The sequence below is a fragment of the Rhipicephalus sanguineus genome, unplaced genomic scaffold (genome assembly GCF_013339695.2).
Source record: "Rhipicephalus sanguineus isolate Rsan-2018 unplaced genomic scaffold, BIME_Rsan_1.4 Seq146, whole genome shotgun sequence".
NCBI classification, from domain to species: Eukaryota; Metazoa; Arthropoda; class Arachnida; order Ixodida; family Ixodidae; genus Rhipicephalus; species Rhipicephalus sanguineus.
In genome coordinates this window covers 25,751-42,816 of record NW_023614615.1, presented here as the reverse complement: position 1 = coordinate 42,816, position 17,066 = coordinate 25,751, and positions in this window count along the sequence as shown.

Below are 17,066 nucleotides of genomic sequence, written 5' to 3'. Positions count from 1 at the left end.
GGCACCAAACTACGGTGCTATTTTCAAATTGGCGGGAATTTTCGGTTAGGTGTAACGGAACTATATATTCAACTGTTCCTGATACAAACACATCTAACACCTCGTTGCGCGAATGTGGCCTTCAAGCTTAGCGAAGGTCAACGTCGGCCAGAAAGTTTCAGGTAAGCACTCGTGCTGCGCCTTCGCGAGATAAAACAGCGGCTCAAGCGTGGTCTCCGCGATTAGCTCCAGCGGGGCGCCTTTGCAAGCGCCGTACAGTTGGGTACATTTTGCCAACTCTTTAACACTCCGCGGGGCAATGACGTTAGCCCAAGGATCGCTCAGACAATCCATCCATCTTGCGACGCTCGCTTGGCAGTCACACCATGTTCCCCGCTTACGCTCTCCCGTAAGTGATCACTGCCTTAGCAGCTCCATATATCTAGAAATATATGACTCTGGACCTTCCTAGAACGGAAACACAACGCGCGCCGCGTTTCTCTCTAGCCCAGCCGCGGTGTAATTTTTGTTTGCATGTCGTGGTATGGCCAAAGGTATGGCTAACTTCGCACATGGTGAGCAACCAATCAGCGAACCTCTTCTGGCTGTAACCCAGCTTTCTTTGATTACGCTCCGCCCGTGCCACTGAAACGGCCTGAGCAACCGCACACTGACGGAGCTAATCACGGAGGCCACGGCACAAGGTCAGTTTTTCGTGTCGCCACCACCAGAGACGCTGGCTGCATCTAAGTTCACTGCGCGCTCGCATCGACACCGGCGATGGCGTCGAGTAGAGTCTTTGTGTTGTAGCGCAAAACGTTGGCTCCCTTGTCGTGACGCGTACTTGAAGCCTGTAGACTTTTCGTCATTTTAGAAACGTTGAGCGCGAACAGTGACAGAGATAAAGAGGGAGGGACCAACACCAACCCTTGTCCCTGTCATAGTTCGCGCTCGACGCTTCTAAGATATATATGTACCAACTCGCCCGTCTTTCGTCCTTCAGTTTATTTCTCGTCATCTTTGTATAATGGAAGATACGCAATTAATTTAAATCGCGGCAATCCCATTATCTCCATACGCAAGCAAATCCGATCTGTCGCTCCGCAAGCTAAGTTTAACCGCGTTAAACAACGGAAATTTTCTTGTCCATAAACCACAACTATTATAACGATGACCGCCACTATATCCTTGCGTTATATGTCCTGAGAGACATTCGTCTATCACCGAGGCTGGTGATCGAGCACTGGTAGAACTCTTCAGACAAGGTCGCGGTACGAGGTGTACCTGCTTGGCTGACATTGGAGAAAGCCCCACGCCGACTAAAAGAGATTCGCCATTCCCCCGTCAGGTCAAACATGTTCATCAACATACCGGGATGGCATGAAGTTTAAGCATAGACGTAACAACCTCCCACTGTCGCTTAAACGGCGCTCAAGGCAATGTATGGGGTCTACATGCAATTGGTCATGTCTGAGTATGTCACGCGTCTGCTATAATCAAAGGAGATATCTACCTACACCAGCAGACCTGTCACGAAGGTACGTCACACCGCTGCCGCTGCCATCAGTAGTGACGGCAGCCTATGGTGGGCCAAACACCACTGTTGTCAGCACAGCGTGACGGAGTTTTCACGCATAAGCGTACATGTACCATTTGTTAAATCGTTTTCGTGGCGTGTGCCTCTAGAATTCGCTCTACATAGAGGCAAGAGGGAGATGGATAAATAAGGAAGTCTCGACATCTCGCTTGCCGAACATGTTATTCACGACAGGAACAGCGAAATATGTCAAACATAAACAACTCAAGTCGCATTCACTGGACTACGTTGTAAAGTTGAATACCTAAAGCTTTATTTACGCACAGCTTGTCTGACAACTTCACTTTACTGTTTTTTTTTTCGGAGTACAGCAGGCAATAGAGCAACATCTCATTTCTTGGAAAATGTATTCTACTTTGCGTTAAATTAATTTAGGTGCAGTATTCCTCTCTTTAGCTTCTATATCAATGTACAAAATTGTCTTTCTTTGGGGAACTCGTTCCTTCGACACAACGACGGGAAGGCCATAGAATCAGTCTTTCCTGCTTATTTTCCTTTCGTCCAAACCGCTTTACCTCTTGTTCGTATTCTTCGTTTGTCATTTGCATCCGTTTTCCATATTTATATATTGTTAACCTTTATATAGTTATCTTCGATTTCTACATGTTTTACATAATTTCCAGTTTTTCTTAAAACTACCGGGTTGTTGTCCAGTTCCCCAGTGTTGCTGTGCCCCACAAGTTCAAGGATATAGGCTGCTCTACTACTCTGCGAACACTGGGGTCAGGATATTGCGGGTTAACCCCTTTGTCGGGATCATTGTACTCGACACTTCAGAAGCTCTCTTTGAACGCGGAGAAAGACGCACTAAAACAAAAATGTAGTACACAACACAGGTCTGCAGAAAACGCGACGCTAAGAAATTCCCAAAAGAAGAAATTCTTGTAAAGCGATCGATATTTTTTTTTTACTTACGACTTCCCAAAGCGGTACGAAGAGATCTGGATATCAATCTTTGCTCCTCATTTTGATTTCTCAACAACCGCTTTATTTTGTTTGCTTTATAGTCCTCGTTTGTATTTTATATTCCTCTTTGCTATTTACATATTTATGATGTTTATAAAATTTTCTTTACCTATTATTTCTTTTTTACATATTTTAACTATTTTGTTGAAACGACCACGTTGTATTCCCATGTGTCATTGGTTCAGTTTCATAATAAATAGAGCAGGAATAATTTCAGCCAGAGGAATGAGAAAATTATTCTTCAAATTTGACACTATTTGATGGGGTTCGGGCGTACATGTGTGTAGCTGCCACAGCGCTGCCAAGAAATGTTGTCCCGGCGTTTATCTGAGGAATGTCTTAGAAGGAAAGGAACATGAGCGCCACTCCTTTCCTTAAGAACCACTGTTGATCCCTAGCTGTTGCTCTGGATTATGTGTGCGCTACGGAGGTACCTGGCTCATCAGGTGAAGTATTCCCACAACTGCGAGCGAGAAACACGGAACGGCATCGCAAACGGCGACAGGAATAGCGTGTGTCGAACGATCCTAAAGTCGTCACCAAGTGCCGGCCACGAGCTAAACAATGCCGGCTAAAGGCGAGGGCTTCATGTTCTCAGGAGACTCCCGACCACCTTGCTGGGCAGCCTGCCAGAAGGCGATATAATGCAGGAGGGTGAATCCCACAAGCGCTAGGCCGAAGAGAATGCCCATTTTCGCGGCAAAACGAAGAAAATTTATAACAGAGATTTCTTCCATAACCAGCTTTCGCCCGTTTGACCTACGCGCACTCATCTGCAACATCTGCGAGAAAGTGTTTCCTTCAACAACCTGTGCGTTCCCATGCCGAAGCAATAGTTTTCAGAGGCGTACGGAAGAACCTTCCGCGTTCCCCACACCCTCCAAGACTTGCTTCGGCAAGGTGAGATGCCCTTTTGCCAAGGTTTCCTGAAAGACAAGGAACATTCTGCGGTAACTCCTCTTCTTGAATAAACTGCAGCGACCTACCTCGTAATATTTGTTCTCAGAGCCGACTATTTACGGATGACTGTGTCGCTTACCGAGCAGTTACTAACCCCTCCGACCATTTCACATTACAGTGGGACCTTAACCGCATACAGAATTGGTGTGACATTGGGCTCATGTCCTTGAACGTGTGTAAAATGTATTAATGTCTATTCACCATCGTCAAAATCAAGTTGTTTTTAGTTACAGCATCAGTAGTAAACTTATTTCAATAGTTGATTGATTTAAATACCTTGGTGTGTACATCTGAGGTGACATAATTTGGACCTGTCATATTAACTGCATTTTAAATTCTGCTCATTGTACCCTAGGGTGTATACGCCATAACTTTTGCTCGCTCCTTCTTCTATTAAACAAGTTGCTTGCCAAACCTTTGTATGACCTAAGCTTGAGTACGCGAATGCGATTTGTGACCCTCCTCACAATACCTTTACTAACACCTTCGAGACTGTTAAAGGGACCCTGAAACGGTTTTTTGACATTTCGTTTTTGCTAAGGTCATTACTAGAGCAAATCATTGGCACCATAATTCAGTCGAAACACCCTTTATTAAGGGAGCTACGTATAATAAATAGCTTCCCTCCTCCTCCACTCCGCCTTTCGCCCTCAACTCTTCCTTCGAGCGCTCGGGGCTAAGCTCCGCCTTCAAGAGGCTCTGCGTCACGATGTGACGTGCGAGAACGCTTGCGTGCCGTCGCGTCGTCTACTTCCGGTCGAAGCCAGCGCAGTACCGCTGGCTCGGCTCGGCTCGGCTGATCGTCCGTCTCCTGCCGAGCGCCATCAGAGCAGCGTGTGTTTTGTTTCACGGGAGTTCAGACAGTTGCTCAGAATCGACCCCGGCCTCGAGGAGCGGTTGCGCCGAATGAGCAGAGAAATGGGTTTCGACCCATATAGTGACACGCCATTTCGCGATCCGGCGCTTCGTGCTGAGGGTGGCAGCAGTGATCCGCCTGATCCGCCACCACCAGACTCGCCGGATTTCCATGACGATGGCAACGATCACCGGTAAGTGTAAATGAGCGAAGCAACCCTTTCTATTTGATACTTGCCTATCCTCGCAGACCTGCCGCGCTTGCTGTGCCGTGTGTGTAACTTCGTTGTGCTTCATAACTGCAGGCGCTACAAACGATTTCGTCATGACGTTGTCTTTCATTTCGCGGTGTATGTGCGGCGTTCACGATCACGGTATGTGCGATCACGGTATGTGCGGCGTTCATGATCCTGCCTCAAGGAGATGAATGAAAAAGGGGAATTGTAAGGGCTCGCTTTTTCTTTGTAGTCACTAATAAGAAGTAACAGACCGGAAGTTTGCCTTGAGCTTCTGTTCTGTTACTTCTAAGCAATTTGTGTCTTAAGTTCATGCGGCTCTCTGTGTACTGCCAGCTGTAGCAAACATGCACGTGAAAATGGATTTGACAGCACTTTCCACAAATGTGCCTCTCTCGCTCGATTCACACAGTGGCTCTCAGTGGACGGCTAGCCGTAGAAGACGCACGTGAAAAACGTTTTAGTGACAGATTTCACAAAGCAGTCGCGGTTGCATCGTTGCCCACCAGCCAGGAATGGTAGCTGTGTTGCCCAAGTGTCATAAGACTTCCGCTGCACCGTTTCTGTGGTTGCACACTTTCTGGTCAGCCGAGCATTCGGTCTTTCCCCCATCGAACGTGCCCCTCTCGCTCGATTCACACGGTGGCTCTCAGTGGACGGCTAGCCGTAGAAGACGCACGTGAAAAACGTTTTAGTGGCAGATTCCACAGAGCAGTCACACTTGCATCGTTCCCACCAGCCAGGAATGGTTGCTGCACTGCCCAAGTGTCATAAGACTTCAGCTGCACCGTTTCTGTGGTTGCACACTTTCTGGTCAGCCGAGCATTCGGTCTTTCCCCCATCGAACGTGCCCCTCTCGCTCGATTCACACGGTGGCTCTCAGTGGACGGCTAGCCGTAGAAGACACACGTGAAAAACGTTTTAGTGGCAGATTCCACAAAGCAGTCACACTTGCATCGTTCCCACCAGCCAGGAATGGTTGCTGCACTGCCCAAGTGTCATAAGACTTCAGCTGCACCGTTTCTGTGGTTGCACACTTTCTGGTCAGCCGAGCATTCGGTCTTTCCCCCATCGAACGTGCCCCTCTCGCTCGATTCACACGGTGGCTCTCAGTGGACGGCTAGCCGTAGAAGACACATGTGAAAAACGTTTTAGTGGCAGATTCCACAAAGCAGTCACACTTGCATCGTTCCCACCAGCCAGGAATGGTTGCTGCACTGCCCAAGTGTCATAAGACTTCCGCTGCACCGTTTCTGTGGTTGCACACTTTCTGGTCAGCCGAGCATTCGGTCTTTCCCCCATCGAACGTGCCCCTCTCGCTCGATTCACACGGTGGCTCTCAGTGGACGGCTAGCCGTAGAAGACACACGTGAAAAACGTTTTAGTGGCAGATTCCACAAAGCAGTCGCACTTGCATCGTTCCCACCAGCCAGGAATGGTTGCTGCACTGCCCAAGTGTCATAAGACTTCCGCTGCACCGTTTCTGTGGTTGCACACTTTCTGGTCAGCCGAGCATTCGGTCTTTCCCCCATCGAACGTGCCCCTCTCGCTCGATTCACACGGTGGCTCTCAGTGGACGGCTAGCCGTAGAAGACACACGTGAAAAACGTTTTAGTGGCAGATTCCACAAAGCAGTCGCACTTGCATCGTTCCCACCAGCCAGGAATGGTTGCTGCACTGCCCAAGTGTCATATGTGGGAATCGAGCGCGCCCTTCCCTTTGGCGCCTCGTTCCCCAGCTAGCGCGTGTGCTGGCCCCGCGCGGGCACGCGTCCGGGCATGCCTCGACATGCTCACATGCTCACGCCTCCAAGCTAGCTTACGTCACTGAGCAACGCCGTTCCTCATTGGCCGCCAGTGACAACCCCCTTCCCCCTTGAGCTCGCTTCTGTCTGGCGCGGGCTCGCCCGCGTCAGATGCTCTCAGGCTAGCACGAGAGGTTGACGCGCTGCTCTAGCAGGCGGCTTCTCGTTCGTGTGCTCGACTGCTGCCCTTTGTGTGATAGTCGTAGCACCGCTGGCAAGCGTACTCGATCGGTCTTGCGGAGTTCCCTTTACGGCCTGCAAGCCCGTGACTGTCGTACTGTGCTGCATCTTGGGTTAATAAACCCGCGTTGTTTGTTGACCTCCTGCCTCGAGTGCCTTTTCTGCGCCGTGCCGGAGAATCGACGAACCCGGCCGTAGCGTCTTTGTTCGCTGCGGCAGTGGAGAACGTCGCGTCCCTACACGGTCGCGCTCATATAGGTAAGCCTAGTGCAAACCTATCTCCACACATAAGACTTCCGCTGCACCGTTTCTGTGGTTGCACACTTTCTGGTCAGCCGAGCATTCGGTCTTTCCCCCATCGAACGTGCCCCTCTCGCTCGATTCACACGGTGGCTCTCAGTGGACGGCTAGCCGTAGAAGACACACGTGAAAAACGTTTTAGTGGCAGATTCCACAAAGCAGTCGCACTTGAATCGTTCCCACCAGCCAGGAATGGTTGCTGCACTGCCAAAGTGTCATAAGACTTCCGCTGCACCGTTTCTGTGGTTGCACACTTTCTGGTCAGCCGAGCATTCGGTCTTTCCCCCATCGAACGTGCCCCTCTCGCTCGATTCACACGGTGGCTCTCAGTGGACGGCTAGCCGTAGAAGACACACGTCAAAAACGTTTTAGTGGCAGATTCCACAAAGCAGTCACACTTGCATCGTTCCCACCAGCCAGGAATGGTTGCTGCACTGCCCAAGTGTCATAAGACTTCCGCTGCACCGTTTCTGTGGTTGCACACTTTCTGGTCAGCCGAGCATTCGGTCTTTCCCCCATCGAACGTGCCCCTCTCGCTCGATTCACACGGTGGCTCTCAGTGGACGGCTAGCCGTAGAAGACACACGTGAAAAACGTTTTAGTGGCAGATTCCACAAAGCAGTCGCACTTGCATCGTTCCCACCAGCCAGGAATGGTTGCTGCACTGCCCAAGTGTCATAAGACTTCCGCTGCACCGTTTCTGTGGTTGCAAACTTTCTGGTCAGCCGAGCATTCGGTCTTTCCCCCATCGAACGTGCCCCTCTCGCTCGATTCACACGGTGGCTCTCAGTGGACGGCTAGCCGTAGAAGACACACGTGAAAAACGTTTTAGTGGCAGATTCCACAAAGCAGTCACACTTGCATCGTTCCCACCAGCCAGGAATGGTTGCTGCACTGCCCAAGTGTCATAAGACTTCCGCTGCACCGTTTCTGTGGTTGCACACTTTCTGGTCAGCCGAGCATTCGGTTTTCCCCCATCGAACGTGCCCCTCTCGCTCGATTCACACGGTGGCTCTCAGTGGACGGCTAGCCGTAGAAGACACACGTGAAAAACGTTTTAGTGGCAGATTCCACAAAGCAGTCGCAGTTGCATCGTTCCCACCAGCCAGGAATGGTTGCTGCACTGCCCAAGTGTCATAAGACTTCAGCTGCACCGTTTCTGTGGTTGCACACTTTCTGGTCAGCCGAGCATTCGGTCTTTCCCCCCATCGAACGTGCCCCTCTCGCTCGATTCACACGGTGGCTCTCAGTGGACGGCTAGCCGTAGAAGACACACGTGAAAAACGTTTTAGTGGCAGATTCCACAAAGCAGTCGCACTTGCATCGTTCCCACCAGCCAGGAATGGTTGCTGCACTGCCCAAGTGTCATAAGACTTCCGCTGCACCGTTTCTGTGGTTGCACACTTTCTGGTCAGCCGAGCATTCGGTCTTTCCCCCATCGAACGTGCCCTCTCGCTCGATTCACACGGTGGCTCTCAGTGGACGGCTAGCCGTAGAAGACACACGTGAAAAACGTTTTTAGTGGCAGATTCCACAAAGCAGTCGCACTTGCATCGTTCCCACCAGCCAGGAATGGTTGCTGCACTGCCCAAGTGTCATAAGACTTCCGCTGCACTGTTTCTGTGGTTGCACACTTTCTGGTCAGCCGAGCATTCGGTCTTTCCCCCATCGAACGTGCCCCTCTCGCTCGATTCACACGGTGGCTCTCAGTGGACGGCTAGCCGTAGAAGACACACGTGAAAAACGTTTTAGTGGCAGATTCCACAAAGCAGTCACACTTGCATCGTTCCCACCAGCCAGGAATGGTTGCTGCACTGCCCAAGTGTCATAAGACTTCAGCTGCACCGTTTCTGTGGTTGCACACTTTCTGGTCAGCCGAGCATTCGGTCTTTCCCCCATCGGACGTGCCCCTCTCGCTCGATTCACACGGTGGCTCTCAGTGGACGGCTAGCCGTAGAAGACACACGTGAAAAACGTTTTAGTGGCAGATTCCACAAAGCAGTCGCAGTTGCATCGTTCCCACCAGCCAGGAATGGTTGCTGCACTGCCCAAGTGTCATAAGACTTCAGCTGCACCGTTTCTGTGGTTGCACACTTTCTGGTCAGCCGAGCATTCGGTCTTTCCCCCATCGAACGTGCCCCTCTCGCTCGATTCACACGGTGGCTCTCAGTGGACGGCTAGCCGTAGAAGACACACGTGAAAAACGTTTTAGTGGCAGATTCCACAAAGCAGTCGCACTTGCATCGTTCCCACCAGCCAGGAATGGTTGCTGCACTGCCCAAGTGTCATAAGACTTCCGCTGCACCGTTTCTGTGGTTGCACACTTTCTGGTCAGCCGAGCATTCGGTCTTTCCCCCATCGAACGTGCCCCTCTCGCTCGATTCACACGGTGGCTCTCAGTGGACGGCTAGCCGTAGAAGACACACGTGAAAAACGTTTTAGTGGCAGATTCCACAAAGCAGTCGCACTTGCATCGTTCCCACCAGCCAGGAATGGTTGCTGCACTGCCCAAGTGTCATAAGACTTCCGCTGCACCGTTTCTGTGGTTGCACACTTTCTGGTCAGCCGAGCATTCGGTCTTTCCCCCATCGAACGTGCCCCTCTCGCTCGATTCACACGGTGGCTCTCAGTGGACGGCTAGCCGTAGAAGACACACGTGAAAAACGTTTTAGTGGCAGATTCCACAAAGCAGTCGCACTTGCATCGTTCCCACCAGCCAGGAATGGTTGCTGCACTGCCCAAGTGTCATAAGACTTCCGCTGCACCGTTTCTGTGGTTGCACACTTTCTGGTCAGCCGAGCATTCGGTCTTTCCCCCATCGAACGTGCCCCTCTCGCTCGATTCACACGGTGGCTCTCAGTGGACGGCTAGCCGTAGAAGACACACGTGAAAAACGTTTTAGTGGCAGGTTCCACAAAGCAGTCACACTTGCATCGTTCCCACCAGCCAGGAATGGTTGCTGCACTGCCCAAGTGTCATAAGACTTCAGCTGCACCGTTTCTGTGGTTGCACACTTTCTGGTCAGCCGAGCATTCGGTCTTTCCCCCATCGAACGTGCCCCTCTCGCTCGATTCACACGGTGGCTCTCAGTGGACGGCTAGCCGTAGAAGACACACGTGAAAAACGTTTTAGTGGCAGATTCCACAAAGCAGTCGCACTTGCATCGTTCCCACCAGCCAGGAATGGTTGCTGCACTGCCCAAGTGTCATAAGACTTCAGCTGCACCGTTTCTGTGGTTGCACACTTTCTGGTCAGCCGAGCATTCGGTCTTTCCCCCATCGAACGTGCCCCTCTCGCTCGATTCACAGGGTGGCTCTCAGTGGACGGCTAGCCGTAGAAGACACACGTGAAAAACGTTTTAGTGGCAGATTCCACAAAGCAGTCGCAGTTGCATCGTTCCCACCAGCCAGGAATGGTTGCTGCACTGCCCAAGTGTCATAAGACTTCAGCTGCACCGTTTCTGTGGTTGCACACTTTCTGGTCAGCCGAGCATTCGGTCTTTCCCCCATCGAACGTGCCCCTCTCGCTCGATTCACACGGTGGCTCTCAGTGGACGGCTAGCCGTAGAAGACACACGTGAAAAACGTTTTAGTGGCAGATTCCACAAAGCAGTCGCACTTGCATCGTTCCCACCAGCCAGGAATGGTTGCTGCACTGCCCAAGTGTCATAAGACTTCAGCTGCACCGTTTCTGTGGTTGCACACTTTCTGGTCAGCCGAGCATTCGGTCTTTCCCCCATCGAACGTGCCCCTCTCGCTCGATTCACACGGTGGCTCTCAGTGGACGGCTAGCCGTAGAAGACACACGTGAAAAACGTTTTAGTGGCAGATTCCACAAAGCAGTCGCAGTTGCATCGTTGCCCACCAGCCAGGAATGGTTGCTGCACTGCCCAAGTGTCATAAGACTTCAGCTGCACCGTTTCTGTGGTTGCACACTTTCTGGTCAGCCGAGCATTCGGTCTTTCCCCCATCGAACGTGCCCCTCTCGCTCGATTCACACGGTGGCTCTCAGTGGACGGCTAGCCGTAGAAGACACACGTGAAAAACGTTTTAGTGGCAGATTCCACAAAGCAGTCGCAGTTGCATCGTTCCCACCAGCCAGGAATGGTTGCTGCACTGCCCAAGTGTCATAAGACTTCAGCTGCACCGTTTCTGTGGTTGCACACTTTCTGGTCAGCCGAGCATTCGGTCTTTCCCCCATCGAACGCGCCCCTCTCGCTCGATTCACACGGTGGCTCTCAGTGGACGGCTAGCCGTAGAAGACACACGTGAAAAACGTTTTAGTGGCAGATTCCACAAAGCAGTCGCACTTGCATCGTTCCCACCAGCCAGGAATGGTTGCTGCACTGCCCAAGTGTCATAAGACTTCCGCTGCACCGTTTCTGTGGTTGCACACTCTGGTCAGCCGAGCATTCGGTCTTTCCCCCATCGAACGTGCCCCTCTCGCTCGATTCACACGGTGGCTCTCAGTGGACGGCTAGCCGTAGAAGACACACGTGAAAAACGTTTTAGTGGCAGATTCCACAAAGCAGTCACACTTGCATCGTTCCCACCAGCCAGGAATGGTTGCTGCACTGCCCAAGTGTCATAAGACTTCAGCTGCACCGTTTCTGTGGTTGCACACTTTCTGGTCAGCCGAGCATTCGGTCTTTCCCCCATCGAACGTGCCCCTCTCGCTCGATTCACACGGTGGCTCTCAGTGGACGGCTAGCCGTAGAAGACACACGTGAAAAACGTTTTAGTGGCAGATTCCACAAAGCAGTCGCAGTTGCATCGTTCCCACCAGCCAGGAATGGTTGCTGCACTGCCCAAGTGTCATAAGACTTCAGCTGCACCGTTTCTGTGGTTGCACACTTTCTGGTCAGCCGAGCATTCGGTCTTTCCCCCATCGAACGTGTCCCTCTCGCTCGATTCACACGGTGGCTCTCAGTGGACGGCTAGCCGTAGAAGACACACGTGAAAAACGTTTTAGTGGCAGATTCCACAAAGCAGTCGCACTTGCATCGTTCCCACCAGCCAGGAATGGTTGCTGCACTGCCCAAGTGTCATAAGACTTCAGCTGCACCGTTTCTGTGGTTGCACACTTTCTGGTCAGCCGAGCATTCGGTCTTTCCCCCATCGAACGTGCCCCTCTCGCTCGATTCACACGGTGGCTCTCAGTGGACGGCTAGCCGTAGAAGACACACGTGAAAAACGTTTTAGTGGCAGATTCCACAAAGCAGTCGCAGTTGCATCGTTGCCCACCAGCCAGGAATGGTTTCTGCGTTGCCCAAGTGTCATAAGACTTCAGCTGCACCGTTTCAGTGCTTGCACACTTTCTGCTTAGCCGAGCATTCGATCTTTCCCCCATCAAATGTGCCTCTCTCGCTCGATTCACACAGTGCCTCTCAGTGGACGGCTAGCCGTAGAAGACACACATGTGAAAAAAAGTTGTAACAGCACATTCCACAAAGCAGTCGTGGTTGCATCGATTCATACAGTGGCTCTCAGTGGATGGCTAGCCGTAGAAAACACACACGTGAAAAAAGTTTGAGATTCGACAAAGCAGTCGCGGTTGCATCGTTGCCCACCAGCCAGGAATGGTTGCTGCGTTGCCCAAGTGTCATAAGACTTCAGCTGCACCGTTTCTGTGGTTGCACACTTTCTGGTCAGCCGAGCATTCGATCTTTCCCCCATGAAATGTGCCTCTCTCGCTCGATTCAGACAGTGGGTCTCAGTGGACGGCTAGGCGTAGCACACATGTGAAAACAGATTTGGCAGCAAGCTTTTGATGCTACCCTAAATACATGTCACTACCCATCACGATGATCTAGTGGTTACGGTGCTCGACTGCTGACCCAAAGGTCGCTGGATCAAATCCTGGCCGTGGCGGCCACATTTTCGATGGAGGCAAAAATGGTTGATGCCCGTGTACTTGAATTAGGACTAGGTGCATGTCAAAGAACACCAGGGGGTCAAAATTTCCGGCACCCTACCCAGGCAGCACACGACGTCGGGCCGATATTGGTTTCACGGCGGCTGTTCGCGGCCCCACCTCGGGCCAGCATTGCCAGCCTGGCGCCAATATAGGCGGAGCCGTTGACTTTTGCCGGCAAAACTGGGCCGACTTTGCCGCCTTTCAGCCGATGTTGGTCTTTCACCGGCAACATTGGGCCGTGTTATCCGGCCTTCTGCCGTCTTGCCGCCGATATCGGCTTAGCCGATTTCTTTCACCGGCAACACTGTGCCATGTTTGCCGGCGTTTCGCTGTTCTTCCGCCGATATCGGCTTAGCCGATGGCTTTCACCGGCAACATTGGGCCGAGTTAGCCACCGTTTTGCCGTACTTTCGCCGACATCGGCCGAGCCGATGGTTTTCACCGGCAACATTGGGCCGAACATGCCGTCATTCTGCCGTGCTTCAGCTGACATCGGCGGAGCCGATGGCTTATCGACGATGTTGGAACTTTTTTGTCTCCCTTCAGACAGTTATACATGCCCTGTTGAGAACGTCCTCCTGCGTCGCGGCGCTCCAAAAGTCCTCGTCACTGACAGAGGTACGGCTTTTACGGCAGAACTAACGCAAACCATCTTGAAATATAGCCACACAAGTCACCGACGGACATACCCGCAGGCGAATGGCCTCACCGAGCGGCTAAATGAAACCATCTTTGCGCAGCGCACGAAATTGACAAGGACACAAGAGAAGAGGACGGGACAAGCGCTGATCTTCAACTGAAAGATTTTATTTGAAAAGACAAATATATATATACAGAAGCACACGTGAGATTTCAGAGGCGTACCACATGGCTAAGTGCGATAATGTTTGTATAAGTCAGCCATCAGTCTCATTATCGGAGCAAGAAATCCGTTTCATTGATCGAGTGTAATCTTGCGTGGCACGTGTGTTTCTGTGTATATATATTTGTCTTTTCAAATAAAATCTTTCAGTTGAAGATCAGCGCTTGTCCCGTCCTCTTCTCTTGTGTCCTTGTCAATTTCGTGCGCTGCGCAAAGATGGATAAGTTCCAACTCGCCCGCCTATCAATCATACTACAGTTTATTGCTAAATGAAACCCTCGCCGACATGCTGGCAATGTACTGTACGTCGAACACATGACGTGGGACGCCATAATATCTTCCGCACATAACCTGAAGTTAACACGGCAGTGCAAGAAACGGCGCACATATGACGCCGTTCAAACTAGTTCACGGAAGCCCCCCAACGACGCTGCACGCCGTGTTGCCGGCCGTCAGTGACGAGAATAACCTCGACGTTGCGCTCTACCTTTAGCCCGCTGAAGAAGCCCGGCAGCTCGCCCGCCTAGGATACAATCGTAATGCAATGGAACATTAGGCGCTTGAATATTTGTAGCTTAAGCTGTAGAATACCGCTACACGAATTGCTGTACAAGCACAAATAACAAAGTTCAAATATTGCACCGGGCTAATGCCGCACGTACGACTCGGTGCGCGATGTATCGCCGACTGAATAGCTTGCATTCTCTTATTAGTTTCTGCTATGACAATGACTAACAACTATCACTAGCACAGTCACTTTTCTACCAAAAAAGGTGGTCTTTAGAAGAATAACTGACTGAAATTAGATGGCCACTTCGTTGACCCGTTGACCAGTTGTTCAACGCTATCAAAAATGTTGAAACGTTATAACACGTACCAATAACTTCATGCGCCAAATTCGAAGTACTTCTGTTTCGTGAATGTTTTTGCCACTGGTCGGTCGACTTCACTAATGTATCCAGCATCAAAATTCACCCAAACATTCCCGCACGAATGCTTTTAGCGGAAGAAGTTTTATGTGAATATAAATCGAGCCTGTCATCATATTTATAGCGCTATGTCCTTTCAGCCGCTGAATGTGTGGTGCCAGCGCTCATATACTACACGGACAGTTTCCGATCTCTGTGTTTACACATATTTACTCACGCGCGTGTTTGGGTGAAGCGTAACAAGCGCATTTGCTTCAGTGATGTCACATTTTACTTTATGAAAAGTAAAAAGCTCAGCAAGGCGTGTTGCTGAGCCAGTTGGTTCATTACTTGAGAAAAATAAGTATGGTGCAAAAAAGACCGGGCGAAGTGAAGACCCGTTTTGTCGTTTAAATGTTTACAAATCAACTAGCCCGCTGACCATCTTTAACGAACTGACAAACACGTGTTTGCCACGTGTTTGTCAATTCGCATTTGCACTTCGTTGCCGTCCATTTTGTGACATACATATCTTTTTCAAGTAAAAATCTCGCTCAACGATTACTTCCCACGTGCTTTCAGAAACAGTCGCATAAAATTATTATTATGGCACGTGAAATACGATGAAGAATGCGGCTACAACGTGGTGTACGCAAAGTTTTCATGTAGCGACATGTGGCAACAAGTGATGCATTGAAAATTCGACGAACGCCTTTCTCAAACGGCATGCCCATAGACATGCTGGGGGGATCGCACACCATTGTGGTAGGCTGAGCCGTGCTTTCAAGAAGGGAGAATTCGATTTTTTTTTTCGTCTTCTTCGAACTCTACCCCCCTCCCTTCCCCTCGTTCAGCGTCATTGTCACGAAACTCGCTTGACCAGGCAGGGTAGGGTAGCCGTCCAGACGGAGGGACAATCGTAGCTGCGGGAGCAGGTTTTTTTCACTCCGGCCAGCAGAATTCTTCAAGAAGTGCGGTGTGTGGACATGTGTGGTGGAAAGTCAAAATCGTGCACGAGACGGATACGCGGCAGCATTCCGGCATTGTTTTCGGCAGAGATCACCGCAGCGAGAAACCAGTGGCCCCCTGCTTCCATGTTGAACTCGCTCACCTCATATAAGGCCGCGTGTTCACTACTGTTACGTGTCATCAGATTTTTGTTCTCTTCTTATCGCGTATTCTCTATTGACCATCGTGTTTTGTGTATTCTGATATGGTGCGCTTGCATTTTTTATTCGTTCGTGTTTTTAGCGATCCAACGGGCACACGTGAGTGGTTTTTATGCACGATTCCGCTGACGAGGTGGCAACCAGGCACGGCCTGACAGCCATCTCCGCTTAGGAAACCGACGGCTTTCCTAATAAAGTTGTTTACTACTACTACTTTCTGTTACAATCTTGCCTTTAGATTAGAAATGCGTGCGTGTCTATCTTGTTTAGATGTAGAGTTCATGGGATCTTGTGGTACCGCTCACAATGTTTCTCGCGTCGCGTGCAGCAGTTTATCCATCTTTTTGGCCCTTAAGATATCACTGAAAAATTGCAATCCCCGCTAAAGGATAACGCTAATTTAATTGCCAGTCATGTGTTGCGAATGCCTACCGTTCCTTGGTGAACTTAATAAACGTGAAGGGGGGGTGCTCCTCTGCTCGTAATTAGCTCACGCGTATACACAATCTTCTAGTCTAGTTGCCACTTTTAATCTCGCTTTTTCGGCAAGCCGCCTAACATTATCTTCCTTTTCTTCGGGTCCGTCTTTAATCCTACTTTAATGCTGCCTTAGTTTACATCTCCAGAATTTTTTTCGTGATTCGGCACCGTCGTTACTGAAAAACGCGATATCGTCCACAAAACGCAAGTAGCTAAGATATTCTTCGTTAATACTTATTCCTATTTTTGCCCGTTCTAGTTCTTTCAATATTTATAGTGAATGTGCCGCGCATAACGTTGAAGAGATTGTAACTCTTCGCATAGGCGTGCGCACAGTGGGGCAGGGGGGCGGCCGGCCCCCGTAGTCACCTAAGAAGAGGTGGGCGCAAGGTCTGCCAAACACATTGACTTAATAGGGAGGGGGGGGGGCGCCGCGATGAACCTTCGCCCCCCCCCCCAACCCCTCTGAAGGGGAACTTTGCTCACGCCTATGATTTTGCGCCTGATCCCATTCTCGATTAGGATTGTCCTGCTTTTTTTGAGAAATACGGCGGCTGTGGGGTTGTTTTAGATGTTGGCTACGGTATCTATAGATGTTTAGATATTCCTTAATGGCATAATTATTCCGGAACTGCTGGCGTGTGTTCATATCTGTGAATAAATTTGTGTTTATCACCTTGCAAATGTGTTGCTCCTTAATTTCTCAGACGCATGCGTAGTTGGGGCAGCAGGCCTTTCATCACTTTAGTTGTGTTATAGACAATATTGACTTTCGTTCTCGGCCTTGCACGGTTCGACAGAATAGTGGGTCTTAATCGCACACTAAGACATCAGTGGAGCAGTCGTTCTAATTA